Here is a 17,969-nt window from a genome sequence, read left to right on the forward strand (position 1 = left end):
AATACGAGTACGGCGGGTGCAGCAGTGAACAACGTAGAGACTGAAAGCGAGCCGGCCGACTTTGTTATGCACCTCCTGGACAGCGGCATACGCCTAGGCACGGAAGTTAACGAAGCACATGGAGGGACGGATGACGACACCGTACCGCTACTGGGACAAGCGGTAGATCCAAACAGGGACGCTAGCGGAGCGCATAGAGAGACAAACGAAGATGACTCTGAGCTGTTACTGGGGCAAGCGGTAGACCCAGACGGGGAAGCTAATGGAGCACGCGGTGGGACAGAGGAAGAGAACACTGTTCCGTTACTGGAGCAAGCGGAACTTCTCGCTAATTGTATCAGTGAATTTGGTGAAGAGACGATCCCGCACTCGACGATAAAGAAAGCTGAAGCAGTAGCACTTCTAACTGCCTTTGCAGCCGGTCATTCATTGACATGGGCAGCAGTCGAGGATTTGTTAAAGTTGATCAATACACTATTTGGGTGTGAAGTTGTCCCGCGCAGCCTTTATATGCTGAGGAAGCTTTGGGCTCCGAAGACAGGAGCTGATGTCAGATATCATTACTATTGCGAAGACTGCAGCATGCTTCTTCAAGGAAATGATGATGCGAAGCTAACATGTGATGTATGCCACAGAGCATACGAACAGAAAGAACTAGGAAATGCTGGTAGCTTCTTCAGCATTTTGAACTTCTCGCAACAAATGAAGCATGTTGTGAAGAAAAACTGTGACACGCTTTATGACAACCTGAAGGCCATAGCCGCTTCTCCAGATAAAGATGTCGTGACCGACATCACTAGTGCCGCTCTTTGTACGAAACTGCGGGATGATGGGGCTCTCTCTGCTATGGACCTCACTATTACCTTTAATACAGACGGGAGTCCTGTGTGGTCCTCATCGAAGGTGTCTGTGTGGCCGATTCAGTATATCCTCAATGAACTTCCACCACAAGTTACGTTCAAAAACTGCATGCTGATCGGTCTGTGGTTCGGGAAGAAGCATCCCAACATGGCAATGTTTTTGGAAAAGTTCGTGGAGGAGATCAACAAGAACAAGACAATTGTGTGGAGGCACAAGGAGGAAGTGATCACATCTATGGTGCTACCAATCCGTTGCTGTGTGGACACCCCTGCACGTGCCATGGTGCAGAACCATGTTTCTTTCAATGGGTATCTCCCCTGCATATGGTGCTATGTTCCTGGAACATATATTGATGGTGAGATGTGCTTTTCTCTGTGTGTTTCTTTATTTCTTCATGGTGAGATTGCAGTATTTACTTATGTACTTTTTTTTTTATTTAGGGGGCATGAGGTTCCCAGCGGAAGAGCCACACAGCGAGCGCACCAATGAAATGGTTGTGAGGGACATGAAAATGGCCCCTGACATGCAGTGCACCATCAACGGAGTGAAGGGGCCATCTCCATTGATAAATCTGACAACCTTCGACTTGGTGTGGAGTCAAACTGTTGACTACATGCACTGTGTACTGCTGGGTGTCACAAAGCAAGTCACAGAGCACATTCTGACCCTCATCAGCACAGGTGAGCAACCTATTAATGGTTACGAGTTAAGCTATTATTAGTATGATTAGCAACTTAGATGTGGGAGTGACACCAAATGTAATGTGGACATTGCTTGACAATAACACGTGTGTTTATGACATGCGATCCATCAATTGTGTTACAGGTGACGTTGCTGCGATAAACAGGCGGCTCGTGACCATTCGACCACCACACTGCTTCACACGGCTTCCTCGCTCACTGGCTGAGCGGGCCTACTGGAAATCCAGCGAGTGGTGGCATTGGTTACTGTTCTACTGCTTGCCTTGCACCGCGGGAATTATTTCTTCATTATACTGGAAGCACCTGAGCCTCCTTGTCGAAGCCACGCACCACCTACTCCTGACAGAAATAAGGCCATGCTTGCTCTGTTGCTTCACAATCTACCAGATTGGAATCGTGATTGTGAAGCTAGAGTACAGAAAAGTGAAGAATCTATTTCTGACTATATTCACGCAAAGATTAAAATACTCTGCAAGTGCCCTTACCAGCTCAGGGAACGTGACAAATCAAGCCTAAAATACAAAGACCCAAAGGACTACACCAAACATCAAGACAAAGACAAGAAACACAGCTACACTGCTTCAATAAGACACGACTTACCATCTAGACACCCCGTGAGACCCGTCATCGAGATTCTTGTAAACAACAGACCGGTCGACGCCCTGGTTGACACGGGTGCAGACATCTCAATCTTAAGAAAACAGGAAGCAGAGCTTTGGGGTATTAACATAAAACCATGGAGTGACTCAGCAATGATCGCCGTCGATAACGAGTCCATGCCGTTCGGCGAAGCCGTCGTGGAAGTGAAGTTAGCGAACACAACTGTTTCTCTCCAAGTTGCTATCGTCACTAACATCATATATCCTTTCATACTTGGTAGCGACTGGCGCACATCTGCCAAGTTTGGAATCACCGTTTGGCCTAATGGACACGTCTCCATCCAGTCACCTCCAAAGTCCCACCAGGAGAAGATCTTCAACAGCATGTTCTTAAAGAAAGACTTCCTCCAGGAACTTTCTCTATCTCACGCTGAAGAATTCAGGAAAGGATCTTCTACAACACGACATCCAAGGATCAAGACACTTCGACAGACATCAAAACACATCACATCCTTCACGCTTCCAACAACGTGCAAGTAAATAACAACAAAGCCTTGACATCAACGTGTTCATCAACACAACGTAAATCTCCACCAAGGAACTGTCCATTCCCACTTCTCCCTGGCACCAACATCGTGGCACCCCAGGACGGCCCCAACATCGTGGCATCCCAGGACAAGGTGAAGATACCATCTCGTCAAGCAACATCAGTCTCCGCAAGAACAAGTTCGTCAAACAGTTTTCCGGTGAACAACAGTGTTTGTGAACGTGTTAGTGAATTCCGTAATGTTATCAACCTTCATACAACACAGCCATCTCAGGTATGTGAAAATGTCATGTTGCATAACGACGAAAAGGATGAGTCATCTGACCTCTTGCTTGTGAATACCGTACAAGTCAATGACATCATTCCTTTGGATAGGGTTGTTGTACGAGAGTCAGATGCAAAAACTGAAGTACAGCATGCTGAAATCTTCAACTACTTGGACAAACTTAAAGACAAAGCAACCTCAGACATAAATGACACACAGCTTAAGAAACTCCATGACATCATTCTTAAGCACGCCAACGTGTTTTCTAAGCAAAAGTATGACATCGGATTTTGTCAAAAGACCGAACTTTGCATCGATCTCTCTGACAGCATTCCTGTTTGCGTAAAGTCTTACCGCTACTCATGGAATGACAGTAAATTCATCAAGGAAGAAATCGACAACTGGCTTAAATTAGGTCTTGTTCGAAAATCGGAGTCTCATTACGCTTCCCCAGTTTTCGTTGTTGATCAACCATTTCATCCGTCAACACCACGCAGACTTGTTGTTGACTACCGTAAGGTAAATGGGAAAACCGTCAAGAGAGGTCTAACCTTAAATCTAAACCGTCTTAAATCTAGGTTGTTCTGCATTTCGGGACAAAAGATGCTGCATGCTTCTGCCAAGGGCCCTGGCATGAATCATGTTCTTTTGTTTTATTTTATCCTGTTTCAGAACAGCTTCGATTTTAAACTGTTAAATTTCTGCATTACCGTTATTGTAGCGTTTCATTTTTCCTCACTGTACTGTAGCTCATTCGGTCCTTCATCACCCAGATTGCTAGGTATATCTTTCCTGACATTTATTCATTGTATGTATCATACCAGAGTGTTAGTAAACTGTCTGTGTGTTATCCAAATGCCGTATTCCTGAATCTTATTTTGAGTTTGGCAGATAGCCAGGGACATCGGGTCCATCACCAGCGTTAACACCTTTCTTCACCCCTTTCCCTTCGTCTATCTTGCCTCACATGGCGCAGTCGACAGGATACGGCAAGTGATTTCTTCAGATTTTTCACTTCTGGTTGATATCGTATTAATTTTTGCAAGAACTTCGACTTTGAAGTCTTATGCTTTTGACGTAGTTCGAAAGGCTTGTTCGATTTAGGCTTAGCCTCGTCGTTCGAATGCATAGCATTGCATTTTTCGAACAGTTCTATCCCTTCGTAACCTCTAGTTCACTTTTTGTCACGTATTAATTGCGTCTTTAGTTTTTCGTTGCATTTGTGAATTTTTCAGTCGTTCGCAATTTCGAACGCGACGTTCGACGTTAGTTAGGTTCAACTGCTAACACCTATCTGGAGCATGGTGCAGTATTGTTTCCGTCTCTCGGTTTTTCGTTGTGTCTTAACGACAAATATCGTCTTTTGAGTTTGCTCTTTCATGGAAAGTCCGAAGGTGTTGAGACTTCTTTTGCGTCCAGCACAAGAGTTGTTTGAAGAGTGCGTCTTACGTAATCTCACACTCCCGGAGAACGCTGATCCTCGTCAAGCAGCAATGCTCATCATGCAAGACGATGAAAGGAGGTAACATGCATCTACGAGAGCTATTCCCACCAAAGACGACAACGAGGAATACCAAACATCGGAAGAATGCGAATCATCAGAAGACGAGCATCAGGATGAACAAGTCTCATCAATGAACAAAACAAGTAAGAAGACACGTACCGCGAGTTCCTCTCCTCCGATCACCATCGATCAGGTAGCCGAGATTTTCAAACAGGTGGTTTCCACACCACAGAGGATAGTAACCACCCCCGACCTTAGTCAGATACTGAAGTTCTTTTATGGCCGGCCCAACGATGATTTTCGCGCATGGCTTTCATCAATTGAGGTGTTACGTATCCAGTACGGTTGGGACGATTATACCGCTTTAGCCATTGCAAAGAGTAAGCTTCGTGGTGCGACCAAGGATTGGGACGATGGATCCGGAAGAAGTTGTGTCACATGGCAAGACTGGGTCAAAGGCTTGAAAGATCAATTTGATTATGATCCAGATCTACCAGATTGGAATCGCGATTGTGAAGCTAGAGTACAGAAAAGTGAAGAAACTATTTCTGACTATATTCAGGCAAAGATTAAAATACTCTGCAAGTGCCCTTACCAGCTCAGGGAACGTGACAAGATCCGTTACATCACCATGGGTCTACAGAGCGAGGCAACGAGGACAAGTCTAACTTCCTACTACATGTCTACTGGATGTGACTGTCTCACCCTGATCAAGCTGGCACGACAGATCGAACCTTCTCAGAAACACCGTGATCCAAAGTGGCGTCAACAAGGAGCCAAGCCAAAGGACTACACGAAGACCCCGGACCTGCTTCTTCGCCCAGGTGTGACCACAAGCATGACAATATCTGTCCTCTCGTTAACGTCTCGTTCTCATACACGCGTTTCCGGATGAGACAGCCCCCTTAAGAATGTTCATGGCCCGTTGTTTGGCTTAATGTTGGTGTTTTAATGTAGCCTCTAAGCATATTATTTCAACGACTTCAAAGAGAGGAACCACACGAGACCATTCAAATGACACCTTTCTATAAATGTGTGCGTTAGCGTGCATGTTATGGGTTGGAAGGGACGTTCTCTTCACTATGTAGTGAAGGCTACGTAGTTAAGGGCGTATGTATTGTATTTCACTGAAGCAGTATTCCTTTTTCTTTTTAATATGACGGTTAGCGTTATCGTAAACATATTTTTTGCACTGACCACGCCCACTTGTTATATGTTTTCCCGTTTTCGTTCAAGCAACCCTCTTCTACCGATTGTGGATAACCATAGATTCAGATGTACAAAAGAGTGTGTCGCCTGTTGCCTACCTCTCTCTCTCTCTCTCTCTCCTCTCTCTTTTCAGCGATCTGTTCCGTCATCGCAGGAGCTCCTCCTCTCCATGTCGGCTCACAGTGGGTTTCGAACCCTGAGAAATAATCTCCTTCACATTCCGTTCTCTCCCTTCGTTGTGAGCCTCATTACAATCTCGGAATGACGTCTTTTCCGATTTGAAGTTGAGTAGCCAATTACGATGACGCGCGTGTCGTGCGCGTGATTGACGGAACTCACGACTGACGTCCTTATAAACGGCACGAACGCTGTTCGATCTTAATTCTTCAGCATCGACGTCTGGTAAGTTCATGTTCCTGTCTTCACTATGCTTGACAGAAGCTGCTTTTTGAAAACAAAACCCGACTATGTAGCACTATGGTAAGCACTCTCTTAACGTGACGTTGTTGGAAATGCACTTTCTTCAACTCCCTTCTTACCTGAAAGCTGGACACTTTTGGTAAGATTGACGGATCTTAACGCTGTGCTAGTGTACCGTCGAAAGATATACACATATTGCATCACACTCCTCTGTGGCTATAAATGTGGTTTTTTCCGACTCCGCGCCTGCTTGTAAGCACGCGGATATTTCGGTGCATTTTGTCACGGGGGATAACGTTTTTTTCGATTCTATTCTCATTAGTGTTTCTTTCTGCTAGTGTTTCCCTTTTTGCATCGTTGTTCAGCCAGTGTCATTTCAGTAAAGTTCATTTCAGTTTCACTTTAAACAGCACAATTTCCGGAGTACGAGAGCAGTTTATAGCCGTCCTCGTTACGAGGAATCATTCACTCTTGCTAGAATTGGATGATCGTGACATGCGTGGATGATAAAAACAAAAAACAAAACTTGTTGGGGTTGTTAGCACTGCATGAGAACTTCTCGAAAAAAAAAAAGGGGGGAAGATAACTTGAGTGAGCGAGAATGAAAACTGCCGAGGTCCTGGACATGCCCGTTGCCTGAACACTATGCCGCGTGACACCGCTCAAGGGAAAGGGAAAAATACGAAGTTGTTGTTGGCCGCAGTGACTCAACACTCTTAAAAATAAACTTCACCACATAGCACGCTCCTAGTGAACCATCATCTCGAATGACAACGTTCTCGTCCGGAGATTTGCAGAAAACGGGAGGCGTACGCCTTTTTGCAACACGGGAACGTTTCTGCAAGAGTGCCACAAAAAGGCGTACACCTCCCGTTTTCAAGAAATCAAGGGAGGGAACGATGTCACTCGCGATTATGGTTCGCTAGGAGCCTGCAATGTGGTTCTTTTTTTAAGAGTGTAGTAGTTACAGTTACATTCCCAGAGATAGTTTCTAACCACTTTTCAGCTACTATGCAATGGTTTAACTGTCTTTCCAAGTAACCTCCCAACAGTGTAACCTCCCAAGTAACCTCCCAAGTAACCTCCCAATGGAGTACGTTCCACGAGACACGTGATGTTGTGTACAGTGCGTTGTCCGTACATTTCACACTACAGTGAAGTACGTACGCACAGTACTGTATACGTACGCTACCGTACTATACAGCGTGTCCTTTTTTTTTCTATGCAGATTTTTCATTTAAAAAAAACTAGAAGGGCTAAAGACATCCCGTATTCACTGCTATCATCTCTGTGCTGACGGACGTTTTTTTGGCCATATCTGTTGCTCAGCGAATGACTATTCATTGTGGTGCTCCAATTAAGCGCGTTGCGGCATTACATGGAGAATACGTCAAAGCACTGATTAGAGAAGAGTAACAAAAACGTAACAACAACAAAAAAAAAGACATGGAATGTAATAACACTAGAAAACAAAATGCAATGTCGCTAACAACTAATTGCGTAACAACATTAGCATCGATTAGTAATACCACAAAGGGAAAAAAAGAACGGAGAGCGGTTTTGAATGATGTGCCATTTACAACTGAGGTGATGGATGAGGGAAAGAAGGAAAAGAAAAATGTCATGGGAGAAGAACTTAGTATTTCTCAGCGTTCTCCAAGCGCTGGCTTGTGTAATGTGCTGGTCGGATGTTAGGAAGACTAAGAGCAGGGGCGGCGTGTGCAAAGGTTCATGAAACAGATGGAGTATTTGGAGGTTACGGCGGTGATCTGATGGCTCAAAGTACGAGAACTGACTTTAGAGCGGTGACGCCAGAGGTGCGAGGATAGTCCGATAGGATGAAACGAGCAGCGCGATTTTGTACTGGTTCGATTGGCATTTGAAAGGATAGATTGATGATGGGGGCAAGGCCTGCACCCGAAATGACCCAGGCAGCGGTTCGAGTCACTGATAATGTCGTTAAGATGAGCGTGCCATTGAAGGGTGGGCGTGATTTGACGACCAAGGTACTTGTAGGAGAGTGTGCGACTAACTAATGTGTTACCGAGTTAAAGTGTAAAGGTACAAGCGTAAGAGTACAAGAGTAAGTGTCCAAGGGTACAAGGGCACTATACTTACCTAAAAATCGTTAATTAACTTTCTAGTTACAAAAGGGTTGTCCCAGTGAGAACATCTGGTCTCATTCGTCACCTCATCCTGTTTGCCGTTCGCGGCACCAAAATCCTTTGGATAGATTGTCAAAAAAAAAAAAAGAATAAAAGAAAGAAGAAAATCGTGAAGGAACACCACCTTTTGTTTTATTTTGTCCATTTGGCATCTTGGGGGACACGTCTTTTCTTCACCCCCAGCTCCTTCACCCTTTCGCATATTGTGAGTGTAGGAAAGACTTTTCTCTGGAAACGCCCAATGAAAAAAAAAAAAGGTGTTCTTTCACGAATTTTCCGCAACGCGATATATGGAAATGATTTTTATTCTGAAAACACCTTAATAGTACCAGGTGACCGAAGGGGACTAGGTATTCTCATTGGGACGAAGTTGTAGCTTTTATAACTAAAAAGTGAATTAAGGATTCTTAGGTAATTATTCATTCGACGCTTGAAGTAACAGTTGGTCAAGCGCGTCCGTCGGCCCAGAGATGGTAGAAGTGAAAACGGCATGTCTAGAGCCATTACAGGAAGCAGGTAGAACTCTGCAACAGTTTAAGCATAACATACGCGACGACCGTTACCACATGTATAAATTATAATATAGCGATGACGTATTCCATTTAACTTATGTTATCCTACTTGTCCCGTACTCAACATTGTCAACATAAAAAAAAAAAAATATTTTAGGGGCCTTCCAGTGTTGAAGTGGCGCAAGACTGCTTCGTGTGTGTGTGATCCAGGCACTCAAGTTGACGTGACAGAAATAGCTGAAAGCAAGTATACAAAGTCCACAGATGGAAGCACTAGATTTGTTACGTTTTGGAGACTTTGTGACACTTTTTGGAGTCTTTGGACAGGTGCAGAACATTAGTATGACGTCAACAATAGGAGAAGAAACCGATGAGTACTACTATAGCTTGTTTGAAGGGTACAGGACTACTTCCTGTTGAGGTGTAGTTATGACTTTATGACTAAGGAACGCTAATTAATTTTCTAGATATGCATCCTCTACACTTGAATGCCCAATGAAACAGCGAACGTTCATTGTCTTTGAAGCCCCACTACTGGAATTGTTCAATGTGTGTAAGAGCTGTAGTGAGCCATGCAAGGTTACCACATCATATTGGTCCTAAATTTGCGGAGTTCCCCTATCTCGGACGCAACTGTCATTTCTCTTTATTGCTCTTCCGATCCTACCTTCTCAGAGATTAGTGTGATTCACCATACACTGCATGGGCACTGCCTTTCTCAACTCATGCTTTCGGTTTCTTGTTCTGTTGAATAAATATCCACTTTAGTTTGCAGCCATCACGCTGTCTACTGTGTTTACCCCTCATCTATATTTATGTGCTATAACGGTATAGCACATCAACATACCAACAACCTACCAACAACTACCAAACAACCTTGCCTAGTACTACTTTTGGAAGGAAACTACACGATGTGGTAACATCCACATATATAAAGTTTTAGTCGACTGAGATTTGCTGTTTTTGTGCAACCTTCATTGTACATTTCTTTTGTCTCACTTAGCATGCCTGAAGAAATGTTCTCATCATCAGGTCATTGTTTGGTCTGCAGCATTATTGTTCCTGTAATCTTTTCACCAACAGAGAACACAAAAGTGAATAAATGGTAAAATATACCTAGCTTGTTAAATTCAAAACCAAAAGGCAAAACTGTTTATACGCCTCTTGTTTATTTTGTTGCAGGTTTTACAACTCTATCAAGTACGTCAAAACATCAGAGGGCAGGAAGTCCTACTCTGTTTCCTAAATCCCTGGACGATAAAAAAGAAAGATATAGTTTGAGTTGTGACGAAACCTTGATTCTGCTCTTATATTATGTTTCATTGAAATATTAACGATGCATTTGTAGTGTACACTGAAGCCAGTTTCAATTTGCAGGGCTGTCAAAAGTACATCTCAATTACAGTGACACATAACTTATTCAATACATTATTTAGCCAATTTGGAGCACTATGCACACCAATGGTGCATGGTTATCTTTGAACCCAGATAAAGGGTTATTAATAATTGAAGTCAGCCCTCAAGTCCTTCTTTATAAATGTTAGTTGGTGACGTGATAATGAATCAGTTACAAGTACTCCGTTTAGCAAAACAGAGTTAAGTGTTAAATCCCAATCTTGGTTCAAATATTAATTGACATTTGGAAACGTGGTCACTAAGAAGTATACTAAAAGGTAATGAACACAGTTCAGCTGAATGACACTGATGAAAATTATCTTCCTTACTCCTCACATATACAATTGAGACATGAGTATAACCTACAAATACATCTATGCCCACAGGTTACTTAACCCTCCAGGAAAAAAACTAGAAATTATAATATGCTGTGAGAGCAAAGAAAAAGCAATGAGAAAAACTTGCAGCAAGCACGAAATGAAAATATGCTGATATCAACATTTCTACAAATCAGCGCACTGATGGGAAAGCATCCCTAATTGCACGCATGACGCAGATCGAGATCCAGTGGAGTACTTTCTATTGTATTTTCTCGGAACACCCCATATCCTTCTTGCTAATGGAAGACAGGTGGTGTAACGGAATTCCCTGCAGAAATAAGTTTTCCGTCCAGTTTGCCGTTCAAGTAGCGCGTAAAGACCGTGCTCTTCAGTTTCTCGGATGTATGTAAAAGACACCTGCAGTACTTCGGTGTCAAGGCACAGTATTTCGAAATATTCGTTAGTTCTGATGCAATTGTCTGTCTGCCTTCCACGCGCATTCTCTACCTCTCGGCAGCAAAAACCGTAGTATCCGTCGGATTGCATTTCACACATGAACACCTGAAAGACGAAAAAACAGCGCTTGTTTCGGCTTACACAAGTGCTTCTCCCTGGTACATGGAAATTTCACAAAGCAGTGCATGTTCACGGCACGGTGAGCTACTGCTGAGGACAAATGTGTTTCCGATTAATCTTTGGACGAGGAATCTTCTGCTGCGAAGAACACACTTTCCATCACGCTAATGCACGAACAACAGTTCTGTGTGAGCGACCGTTCTCGAATGTGGTATTCCAGCGCACTTATGTTCAAGGGGCTCGACATTCTCGACGTAGAAAGTGGTCACAAATGCCCACTGCCATTTTCGTTTTCGCCGGTATAGCGCCCGGAAGTGCGCGTATTACATGCGTCCTCGACAGATGGTGGGGGGTCATGCAATTGTTGACAGACTGCTCGGTTTCCTACTAGGTCCCTGGACATGCAATTATGGAAAATTTGATTTCAGAAAAACTACAGCGATTTCAGCGGAGTTGTTTGATATTTGAACTTTTGAAGGTTCAAGCTTTTTGCTGAACATAAAGTTTTGATAGGTTTATATTCACTTTTCGGTCCCTTTAAATTTATATATCAAACTCGAATGGAATCTCGTTGCAATACACAATGCGGAACTCGGACAATTTTTTGTCACCTGATGCGGTACCGGCACCTATCATTTCACTCTGTCCAAACTTTTCAAAGACACGGCACCCAACGAAAAGATACAAGAAATACTTGTACATTGCATAGCTATCTGTAATGACACCGCACGGTTCACAATATATAATAAGAGAGAAACTGATGTTCTGAGGCTGGAACAACATAGAAGGGACAGATACAAACAAAGCCTCAAATTGCCTAAGAAATCAACGATGAAAGATGAATGTCACTGAAAATGTTAGCCAGCTGTAGGGATCGAACCCACATCTTCTGGATTACCGGTCTAGGGTCCGGTAATCCAGAAGATGTGGGTTCGATCCCTACAGCTGGCTAACCTTTTCAGTGACTTTCATCTTTCATCGTACAATATATAATATTCGTTTAATAAAATAATCATGCTCCTGGATCGAGAGGTCCTGGTAGTCCCGTCACTTCTCTTGTAGCCTTCGGCCTCTTAGGAGGATTTTGTGTCAGCGTCGCCGGTATGGCAATTTGGAAACGACTCTTGTCTCCTCCGGTGAACAACGATGTGTCCGAACCCGACAGGTCTGAGAGGCTACCTCCCTTTCTTGTTGGATGTTGGTCTTGTCTAGATGTGCTTCTATGTGCTAGAACCCTTGGTCAAGCACGGTCAAAAGCGTGCGCGTCTCAAACGAGGGACTCCATCATGCCGGGCGAGAAGCTACAGGAGAACCCTTTTTTTTTTCTTTCGGGCAAGCACACCGACGCATAAACTGCAGTGGACTCCCTGCGGACATTTCTTAACAGATAAGCTGAGGATAATGCGCATGAAAATACGGCGTACTGAAAATACCCGTATTGTTAACGGTGAACACAATGCAAATGAGTCATAGATATACATTCAGTGCCTTGTGTTGTACCCGTCTTTTGTTTACCCTGCACTTGGGCCTTAAGTGAAAAAACGTGCTTGGCCCAAGGTCGGCTGAGCAGAGTTGGCCAACTAAGCCAACCTTTGCCCCAAGCTAAGACAACATGGTTAGGCCGAGCGTGGGGATCGACAATGGCCTGAGACTGGCCATCCATTGGCCACCAATATAGGGCCAACCTTTCTGGCCAACCTGGCCAACGCTGACCCATATATGACCCTATCATGGCCCAGTGAGAAATTTTGCATGACAACGCTACCTCTCAGCGCGAAAAGCAATATTGGCGAAACACTGGGCCGACGTCTGCTTCCAACCTAAAAGTTGTCGTGCCAAGTTTGCAAAAAAAGCTTGGGCCAAGATTGGGGATTGACAATGGCCTCACTCGGGCCGACTTAGCCGGCACAAGCAAGGGCCAATGTAGAGGGCCGACCGAGAGTGTGGCGAACTCACGCGAGTTGGTATGCTTTGCCCTAAAACGTTGGACAGAAATCGTCACTGGTTTGACGGGCCTTGTTTCCTATGATCTGGTGCAATTCACTTTATTTCTATCGCCCACGATGGCGACGTAGCCATTTCCTATCCACCCGGCGTAGCCATTTCGTACAGAAAGCACGCGGGTGTGGGAAACTATCCCAGCTAGAGATAAAAGAGACACGTCCCGCCAGCGAGCCCAAAAACGAAGGAATGATTTATTCTGCACGGCCTCGCGCTGAGGCGCGATGCGAGGGCGGCGCCAGCTGACCGGCTTCGTCGTCGGCAGTCACCATAGCGCCCCCCCCCCCCCCTCTCAGTGTGCTGACGGTACGGGAAGGTTATGATCGCTTCAGATGAGAGGGCGCACGGGGTACGTAGTCATTCCAGGTGACATGCTTGACACTGTACGGGCGTAGGAGGCGCTGGAAAGGCTTGTCCGGAGAGGGAGGAAACGGGAGGAGCGTGGTCAATGAATGCAGGCTTTAGCCTGTCGATGGAGACGGATTGAGGCTGGCCGTGGACATCGATGACAAAAGTCTGGGGGGGAACGGCGCAGAACCTTGTAAGGCCCGGAATACGGAGGCTCGAGTGCGCGACGAAGACGATCCGTCTGGAGGAAAACGTGGGACGTTGTACCCAATTCTGACGGGACGAAGGGAGGTGATGATGCTACCGCTCGGGTCGGAGTGAACTGAAGCGTGACAAAAGCTTGTCTGAGGCGGGCGAGGTAAGCAGGCTGATCCGTGCAGGGGACGGATGAAGGTACAAATACGTCGGCGGGCAGGCGGAGCGGGGTTCCATATACCAGCTCCGCCGACGAACAGCCAAGATCGACTTTAACTGCCGCGCGGATGCCCAATAGGATGGACGGGAGGTGATCCGACCAGCTGGCACGATCACCGTGGGCCATAATGGCTTGTTTGAGGTGACGATGGAAACGTTCCACCAGGCCGTTGCATGCCGGGTGGTGGGCGGAAGTGCGAATGCGCTCGGTCCCGAGGAGGCGCAGGAAAGCTGCGAAGAGGTGGCTCTCGAACTGCGGTCCCCTGTCCGTGACGACTTCCTCTGGGACGCCGAAGCGCGAAATCCAGGTGGACAGGAACGTGTGCGCAACGGTCTCTGCAGTCGAGTCCTTCATGGGAGAGGCTTCGGGCCAACGCCTATATCTGTCGACGCAGGTCAATAGGTAACGGTGGCTCTGTGATGAGGGTAGAGGCCCGACAATATCAAGATGGACCGTGCAGAACCTGGCGCTAGGAGGCAGAAAGGTGGCGAGAGGAGACGGGGTGTGCCTATGGCATTTGCTGAGCTGGCAAGGAATGCAAGTGCGCAGCCAACGACGGATGTCCTTGCGCGCTCCTGGCCAAACAAACCGTTGAAGAATCAACGCCGTGGAGGCGCGGACTCAGGGGTGTGCGAGGCCATGGAGGGAGTCAAAAGCAGCCTTCCGCAAGGTAGCGGGAAGTACTGGACGAGGCTCAGCATTGGTAGTGTCACACAGAACGGGCTGCGTGCAACCAGGCAAGGGCAAATCCTGAAGTTTGAAGCTTGTTGAGTGACCGTTACGATGTGTGGGCGATATCAGGGTATTCAGATTGCGCTTGGGCAATGGCGTCTGCGATGAGGACTGTCGCTCCGGTCACGGCGTGAACACGACTCAAAGCGTCCCCTACATCATTGCTGGGCCCTTTGATATGGCGGATGTCAGTGGTGAATTCAGTAATATAAGCGAGGTGCCTAATCTCGCGAGGGCTGTAGTTCGTGCTAGCGGACGAGAAAGCGCCGACGAGTGGCTTATGGTCGGTGAAAATGGTGAAGCTTCTGCCTTCCAAGAAATGGCGGAAATGACGCACAGCAGAGTACGTCGCGAGGAGTTCCTTCCCGAAGGCACTATATTTTGACTCCGTGGGACTGAGCTTGCGTGAGAAGAACGCGAGCGCCACATGGACGCCGTCGACCTCTTGCTGTAGAGTCGCGCCAATGGCGTTATCTGAGGCGTCAGCGACGAGGGCAGTGGGAGCGTCGTGCCGTGGATGACTAAGCATTGTAGCCGAAGCCAAGGCGTCTTTGACGGAGTTGAAGGCAGCTCGCAGGTCTTCGTTCCAGGGCAAAGGTGCCGTGGGAGAGAAAGCTGGTTTGATCTTCAGCAATTCTTCGAGGGGTCGGAGTAGTACTGCGCAGGACGGGACGAAACGTCCGTAAAAGTTTACCAGCCCAAGGAAACGACGTAGCTGGCGGACAGAGGTTTGCAGCGGAAACTCCTTGATCGCTCGCACTTTTTTGGGAAGGGGGAATATTCCGTCGGCAGAGATCTGATGCCCGAGGAACTCCAGCGAAAGCTTGCCGAATTCGCACTTCTGGGCGTTGATGACGATGCCGTGCTGTTGTAATCGTGCGAACACCTGGCGGAGGTGTTGGGCGTGCTGCTCCTCGGTTTCACTGGCCACGAGGATATCGTCCAGGTAGGCAAAAGCAAACGGCAAACCTCGCAAGATGGAGTCGACGAATCTTTGGAACGTCTGCGCGGCATTCTTCAATCCGAAAGGCATCCTGAGAAATTCGAACAGCCCGAAAGGCGTTGTTATGGCAGTCTTGGGGACGTCTTCGCCAGCCATCGGAATTTGGTGGTACGCTTTTACCAAGTCGATTTTACTGAAGAGACGGGCACCGGCCAAATTCATGGTGAAATCCTGAATATTGGGTAAGGGATATCGATCCGGCTTGGTGACCACATTGAGTGCCCTGTAGTCCCCACAAGGTATCCAATCACCCGTTTTCTTAGGGACCATGTGCAAAGGGGAGGCATAGTCACTTTGAGAACGTCTCGCAATTCCAATAGCAAGCATGTGTTGGAACTCAGCTTGGGCGACGTCGAATTTTTCAGGCGGAAGCCGATGTGGTCGAAAGTGTGCGGGGGGACCGGTTGTTTGAATGTGGTGAACCACATCGTGACGTACTAGCTGGGTCAAATCCGGAGGCTTCGTCAAAGACGGGAATTCGCTGAGGACAGCGGCAATAGACGACTAGAGCGAGGAGCTGGTGACGGCTGAAGGAGGCTGACGGACAATAGAGGGATGTCCGGGAGTACGTAAGGTTGTCTTTGGGTCCACAATGGCTCTGCGACATAGGTCGACGACCAAACCAAAATGGTGCAGAAAATCGGCACCGAGTATGTTGTGCTCAATTGCAGCAGTTTTGAATATCCAGGGAAAGGAGCGCCGTAGGCCGAGAGACAACGTCACCGAACGTTCACCGTAAACAGGGATGCCGGTGCCGTTTGCAGCTGCGAGGTGATAGATGGGCTGTCGTAACCGTTCTGTTCGAGTATCAGGGATTACACTGACTTCTGCTCCGGTGTCGACCAGGAAATGGCGTCGGGACGTTCCGTCGGAGACGTAAAGAAGGCGGCTACCGCTGCTGCAGGTTGACGGGGATGCGCACGCCGCCGTTAGCGACCCCCGGGGCGGTTTCCCGGCCAGGCGCAAGGTGATTGGCACCTTCGAGCTGTGGCGCCGAATTGCCAGTGGAACCAACAGACTGCGTCGGGTTCTCTTTAGGCACCGGCGAGGAACGACGGGCTCCGCGGGGGGATCTTGTCTGACGACGGCGACGCGCGACGCTGCGGCCATCTGTGTTGGGCTGCACATGTGGCCAAACGGATGCCAGCAGAGACGTTATGTTCCGCACGTCGTCCTGCAGCTCTTGAAGGGCGGTACGACGGCCGCTGTTGTGATCTTCCGCTGGTGCAGAGAGGAGTGGGCATGGGACAGAGCCGGCGGACGACGTGTGAGTTTCGGAAAGCTGGACCGTTGAGATAGCCGGAACTGCCACCTCCATGATCTTCTCGGCATGTTCCGCAAGTTGAGAGACGGGAAGGGTGTTGGCTGTTGCGAGTAGCGTCTGTACAGCTGGTGGGAGTCGCTGCAACAGGAGCTCCTTGAGCTAGGGTTCGTCGAAGCTGGCGGCACGCTCGCCGAGAAGGCGCTGCATGTGACCTCTGCGGACAAGAGTTGCTGAAGGCGCAAGCACCAGTGTGGGAAATTATCCCAGCTAGAGATAAACGAGACATGTCCGGCCAGCGAGCCCAAAAACGAAGGAATGATTTATTCTGCACGGTCTCGCGCTGAGGCGCGATGCGAGGGCGGCGCCAGCTGACCGGCTTCGTCGTCGGCAGTCACCACACGGGCACGTTTCTTTCTTTCTGCACATGCTTTCTGCGATAAAGCCTAAAATAGGAAGACAAGAAATGGCTTCATGATGAACAACGGTGGCCGACCGACCGACCGCGGACTCGAGCTCGTGAGAGGGCATTGGTGGGACAGGTACCTGTGGGATTCATCCATACAAAAGGTATCATCCCCTAAACAGCACAATGTACTGAGAGTGGAGCGCAATGGGAGGTGGCCGGTATGTGTCCCATCAGTGTTGTTTAGTTGCACAAGTATGTTCAAGGCCTTCCACCTACCCGTCCACCCCTATTGCACTCGACTTTCAGTACATTGTGCTGGTTGGGACGGCCAACAAGTTACAATCTATATATAAAAAAAACAGTGCAACGGGACAACGTATGAAAGTGTCGTGTTTGTCTCGTTTTCTGTCCCGTTCGCTGTCGTCTTGCACTGGTGGTTTTTTATCGTTTTCAAAATGAATCATAAACCCGCCCGGTTTTTTTTTTCTTTTTATAAGTTAAAATCGCCGTTTTGAGCCGACACAGTCGGCGGTCTAGTCTGCTAGCGTTGATAACCCTTTAAGGAATCCGCGTTACTTCGCGGCAGTCGTCCGAAACTTTTATTTTAGTTACATTGTCAAAATGGACAAGTGTTGTGACGGCACTTCAGATCCTTCCACTTGAAACTCAGGAAGCATTTCTTATCTCGTAGACAGGCCGTCCTATGCCGAAGGCGGATGCAAAGTA

The sequence above is a fragment of the Ornithodoros turicata genome, chromosome 1 (assembly GCF_037126465.1).
Source record: "Ornithodoros turicata isolate Travis chromosome 1, ASM3712646v1, whole genome shotgun sequence".
In the NCBI taxonomy this organism is placed as follows: Eukaryota; Metazoa; Arthropoda; class Arachnida; order Ixodida; family Argasidae; genus Ornithodoros; species Ornithodoros turicata.